At 43.1% G+C, this 6102-nt stretch overlaps 2 protein-coding genes across 2 annotated transcripts in view; one reads left to right on the top strand and one right to left on the bottom strand.

Annotated features, from left to right (window-relative positions):
* Positions 1 to 6102, top strand: part of LOC115799318 (NACHT, LRR and PYD domains-containing protein 12-like) — a 652446-nt gene that overhangs the window by 238146 nt on the left and 408198 nt on the right. The gene's annotated exons all lie outside the window — the stretch shown is intronic.
* LOC115799325 (NACHT, LRR and PYD domains-containing protein 14-like) overlaps positions 1 to 6102 on the bottom strand; it is a 137010-nt gene that overhangs the window by 23812 nt on the left and 107096 nt on the right. The gene's annotated exons all lie outside the window — the stretch shown is intronic.

Here is a 6102-nt window from a genome sequence, read left to right as displayed (position 1 = left end):
TTCAAACATCAAACTGATGTGAGCCTAAAAGGAGACAATCGTACTGGTGTATCCATCCTCTGGGTTTTTCTCATACAAAGAGATTAAAGAGTTAAAACCATATAATTTATATATCATTTATACTGCTGTGCTCAGGGGTTACAGTGGGCTGGACTGAGTGCAAATATCTGTAAATTGTGGCCTGTAACTGCCCCCTGAAGAGGGGCTGACATGGAAGTGCCAGTGGACCAACTGACCACTAAAGTCTGACTCACTGCCACTCACGGAGAGCTGACAGGGAAGAGTCCCAGAGGAGGAAGCAGCAGCTGCAGAGAGCAAAGGTCCACACACTCTTACCAGAGCAGATGACTCACCTGAGCCACCTGGTTTGAGTGAACATTTCATGCATTCTGTTGGATTTTGTGGTATTGTTTTCAAAGAAAGTTTCACTGTCCTCTTGCACTGTGGTGATCAGTGATGTACAGTTACCTTGAAAAAGTAATCTGATTACTGATTACTCCTTTAAAAGTAACTTAGTTACTTTACTGATTACTTAATTTTAGAAGTAACTAAGTTAGATTACAAGTTACCTTATTAGTAACGTGTCTCAGCACTCATCACAGAGGTCGATTTCAGGTGGCCAGCAAACTGCTTTGACTCTCAGTGTTTTAAAGGGCTGAATGATGTCATCATTACTGACTGTATGTACTGGCAGGACAGTGCATGCTTCCTCATTGTCTGCCTCACACCATCGCAGAGAAAGTTGGGTTTGATATTTATCATTCCATACCTTATGTATCTCTGAGTAAACACAAACAGATGCTAGCAGAACGTGAACGTATTTGCCTATAACTGCAGCCAGCAGGTGACTGGAGCCCAACACAACAACATTTTTCTATTGACCATCAATTGACTGTTATAGACAGTTGTATGTGATCACTGCACACTCTACACTGCCTGGCCACAAAAAAAAGTCGCCACCTGGATTTAACTAAGCGAATAGGTACAAGCCTCCTATTGGATAATTACTGAATGGGCGATCTTTCAGCTGACAACAAGTTATTTAACCCCAAATGGTGCAATGAGTTAAACAACCATGTCCAAAGACACATCACGTGGTCGTGGAAAAGATGTCAGTCTGTTTGAGAAGGGTCAAATCATTGGCTGCATCAAGCAGAGAAAACATCTGAGGAGATGCAGAAACTAATGCAGAAACAAATGAATGCAACACTGGATGGAAATAAATCTTGTGACATTGCAGAAACTTATTGAAATGATGTCACAGCAAATGCACACCGTAATCAAAGCTAAAGGTAGTCCAACAAAATATTAGCATGTGACCTTTTCTTTTGGTGGTGACTTTATTTTTTTTGGCCAGGCAGTGTACATGCACAGTTGAACTGACCTCACAAACGGTGTCATGGTCCTGGGCCGGTGGCCCAGCGATTTATTTTCTTTGTGTAATTCTGTTTTTGTTGCGGTTTCCAGGTTATTGTGGTTTCCCTGTGTTCTTGTGTGCTGGTGTGTGTTATCCCTCCTGTGTCAGTCTCCCTAGGTGTCAAGTCCATGTGTACCGTGTTTGGTTACTTCCTGTTTTATTTTGGTATGTCTTTTGTCCTTATGCTTTAGGGTTAGTTTTGCTTCCTGTTTCCCATTTGCCCATTACCTGCTGTGTGTATATTGTCTGTGTTTTTACTTTGTTCTTGTCGTGACGTCTTCATGGTTTTCCCGTTGTGTGCCTCTCTGTTCTAGCCTGTGTTCTAGTCCTCGTTCAAGTCTATATTTTTGAGTTCTGGTAGTAAAGCTGTGTTATTTAAGTTCAAGTCCGTGTCCCGCATGTTGGGATCCTCAGTCCTGTCTGCCACAGTGCTCTGTGACACACAGGCTCATTGGTTCAGACTTTTCTCTCTGTGGATGTGACCAACTCTCACCCCACATTGGCAGTTATGCCTGATACTTTATGGGCATCCCAGATGTGTTCTGGCTACACTGTTCTGGCCTCAGTCTCTCTCCTGTGCCATCCAGGAAGCTGAGCATGTGGCTTTGAGTGAAGTCTGTAAGCTTGCAAAGGATCAATCTGTTACACTCTACAGTGATTCTGGGTGATTCTACTACTATCTTCAATGGCTGTTTGTTAATGTGCTGCACACACTGGTGCACGTGATCCAAGCAGGGACAATAAACCTTGCCTCCCTAAACATTTCTTCCTTCACTGCAAAGCTGACTGGGGTTGGACCATGTCTCAAAAGGGGAAATGCTAACTATGCTCACTCAGCATTGGTTCACTAAAGGATTCACTACTTATGTAGATAGTACTGCCATTCTTGCAGGGTTTGTGCAACTAATAACTCGGGTAATTCAGCCTTGCAACTACCTGCTACACAGCCACGTCCTGTGATTATGTCACGATGAATTTCATTGAACTCAGCCCTGTTGAAGGTAAGAGATGTTGTCTTCCCAGGTCTACTCTGGACCAAAGACCTGCCACTGTTCCTAACTTGCATACACATAAGGAAAAGAGGGCGATGCAATCTTAGTCCTTTTGAAATCTTGTGTGGTTATCCTCCTGCACTGGGCGTGGGCCCACCACCTAAAGTTCTCCCATCAAATGGCTATTGTGAGCATGCTGTGTTAAACTATGGTAGGACTTTGTCCTCTGTTCTTTCACAAGTTTCTCAGCAGGTCAAAGATGCTCTTCCCACACCTGCCACTTCCACTCTGCATGATCTGAAATGTGGAGCTTGAGAGGTTGTTTGGCAGCTCCAGAGGAAACACTTTAGATCCAAGTGCTGCTCATCATTCACAGTGTGTTATAATAGCTGAGAGAGTCTTTTGAATTAATGCCAGTCATTGCAGGAGGATTCCAGAACTGCACACCAACATTTTACCTTCCTGAACAACAACACCTAAACTCTTGACAGGCCCACAGTAATGGCCTTTTGCTACACAATGTGAGTGTACACTTATGCTCCTCACACACGATCCTGAGAATCCACTTACATGAGCCACATCCACTTACTGTAGTACTGGTGTGACGGACACTAGATCAAGAAGGGAACGCTGACATCATCCTCAACAACAAGCTTTCTTAACATTGGATCATTGTTTTGTTATTGTTGTCATTTTTATGTCTGCTGGGGTTTGACAGGCCTACTATATTAATCCTCACTTTCCCGAGGGCTGGTAGAAGTGTGACTCATTCTTTTGACAGCATTATTGGGGACTATCTCCTATGAGTTTCTCCAGATGTCAGCTTTTGGTTTTGAATTTTTTTTTTTTAGACAGATGTGACTAAAGGATAATGTCTGGTTTCACCTAGTTAACTATGCAGCCTGCTTGTCAATTATTTGTATATCTTTGATATTTTCCTGTCAGATTTCATACAGGTCTTCCTGATTAGGGTAAACTGGAAATCTCAGAGATGAATAAAGCCCTGCCACAGGCCTGCTCTGAGGTTGTGTTTTAACCCTCTAACACAGAGGGTTCGCCGCTGAAGCACCTGTTACCTGTTACCTGTTACCTGCCCTTACTTGCCGTGAACAGCTGGCCAACACGGAGCGTATCGCCGCTGAGATGTCAGATCAAACATACTTTGAATTACCGTAATTAGGTGACTGTCCTATTCAAATGGTTTTTGAAAGCTGAGAAATTGCACTTCGCACCCAACCTTGGGTTATTACAGTAATTGTTGGTGGAAGTCTGTGAACGGCGGGACATTTGAAGGGACATCCTGTTGCTGGCGACAGGTTCGGTATAAAAGCAGTGGCGGTTTCTGATATGGGCGACATGGGCAGCCGCCCAGGGAGGCATGACCGCCCCCCGCCCCCCCAGCACACTGGGATCGCCGCAGCAGCGCCTACCACACTACTTCACTTGTGGGGTAATGGGCACCCTCTGCCTGCTGTATGGTGCATGTAGCTTTCTGCCATGGTCAGACAGACAGGTTGCAACAGAAGGAAAGGGGCAGGCGGGGGATTCTCTCATCTCGGTTGCTGAGCCTAGAATTACGGAACCCCGCAAGGGACATGGGGGAAAAAACATGTGAGAGAGTAAGGCACTTTTGCGAGATCTCGCAAAACTTTTCAATATTAGTACATATGCTTCCGCGTTAATCTTCACGGCAGTGTCCATGAGGATGAAAGGTTTGGCGAGAGATTGCCAGCAAAAGTCGCCTTTATTTATAATCCAGTTTTGTTACTGTTGGCTGTAACCAGGCCAAAACTGTACAGGCATGAATGAATGAACCAGGCTGACTGTCTCGCTGTCACTGCTTCACTTGATCGCCACACACACAGCGCTGCCCCGGGGGGCCAAGATGGCGTCTACCTAAACAGACGTGTGTTTTCACGCGGTCGGGTAATCTAGGTGGTTCTTGATTAAACAACCAATGTTTTAGTTAATACCTGCATTAGGTTGTACACACTTAATCACTCCACGACCTGGAGTATGTTAATCTGAATGGGTAAACGAAGAGGTAGGAAAACTTTGGCTACAACGATGGAGGATGCTAGCCCAATGGACTCTCAGACTGCAGAAAAGGACCCGGCGGATGATCCCAGCTGGTTTGAAATTGACCAAAATCCACTACAAGTGTGCCTTGCAACGCCTCTTCCTGACTCGCCGCTTAAACCGCCATTAAAGAAGGTAAAGGTTGGGGATGGTGAAAATGCAGAAATATTAGAAGCAATCCATATGCTCTCAAAGAAACAAGACGAAACTTTCCGCACTGTCTCCACTATTAAAAAAACAACGGAGGCAACCTCAAGGCAAATGGAGAAGCTTACCTTAACAGTACAGCAGCTCACTCTAGACGTCACCCAATAAAAAGAATCTTTGGACAAAATGAAAGACGTAATTCAAAAACTAAAGGCAGAAAACAAGGCACTTAAGACTGACATAGATGACTGCCAGCGTTACAGTCGAAGGTGGTCACTCAAGATGCACGGAGTGAAAGAGGATGAGGGAGAAGACATAAGGTCCAAAGTTATCAACATCCTTGAAAATACAGCTCCAAAACTCCGCACCGTCCTGGACAGCGGCATCGACCTTGTGCACCACGTGGGGAAACGGCGTCAGGATGGCTCTAACAGATCAACGATCATTCTCTTCGCACTGAGACGAATTCGGGATGTCATCTGGAGAGAAGCGAAAGGCTCCAAGTTTCTTCTCGACAACAGATTGAGGATCACGGAGGTCCTTTCTCCTGCAGATAAAGAAGCTAGAGAGAAACTGTGGCCCCTGGTGAAGAAAGCCAGAGAAGACGGGAAGAAAGCTTCATTCCGCGGTCCGTTTGTATTTATAAACGGGAAAAAAATTGACTGTCCACAGGTAACTTGAATACACTCCTAGGCTATGCTTCATGCCAATTTCAAAACCCGGCAAGATTATACTTGCCATATGTTCTCAATCTGCTCTCTGTTAATATGGTGACATCTTATAAGCATGTTTTATTGCTTGCTTTTTGTTTATGTTCTCTGTTTTTGGTTCTTGCAAGACTTAAATCCTTGTGCCCATATATATATATGTATAAGATACAATAACCTTTTATTACACATGAGGATTCAATGTTGCTGCCTGTCATCTCGGTTACTTTTTAGAGATTTAATTTCTAAAATTGTTGTTCCTCTTCACATTGTCAACCCTCCAGACCTACAAGATCCTCTATGGTCTAATTCATTATTGTTCCTACCCAAAATTAAATGTAGCAGAAAATGTAAAAGGAAAAAAGTGTCAACCAATTTAAACGGTTGTTAATCACCACCTCACTCTTGGTGGGTTTTTTTTTTTCCAGCACATTTTAAATATATATTTCTATTTTGTTTCCCTAGTATTAGGTGATTTAAAGGTTCACTTTATTGTTTTTTTTTTATATATTTATATATATTTTTTTCTTTTCTCCTTTGTTGGGTTTTAGAGTTCATGTTCAACTCCTTCAGTGTCACATCTTGGAATGTCAGAGGTATTAGGGACCAGTGATGGTATAGTTACCTTGAAAAAGTAGTCCGACTACTGATTACTGATTACTCCTTTAAAAAGTAACTTAGTTACTTTACTTATTACTTAATTTTAAAAGTAACTAAGTTAGATAACAAATTACTTTATTAGTTATTTTCAACAGCGGCC

This window comes from Archocentrus centrarchus, chromosome 20, assembly GCF_007364275.1.
Source record: "Archocentrus centrarchus isolate MPI-CPG fArcCen1 chromosome 20, fArcCen1, whole genome shotgun sequence".
NCBI classification, from domain to species: Eukaryota; Metazoa; Chordata; class Actinopteri; order Cichliformes; family Cichlidae; genus Archocentrus; species Archocentrus centrarchus.
Note: the sequence above shows the minus strand (reverse complement) of the source record. Positions and strands in the feature narration are given on the sequence as shown.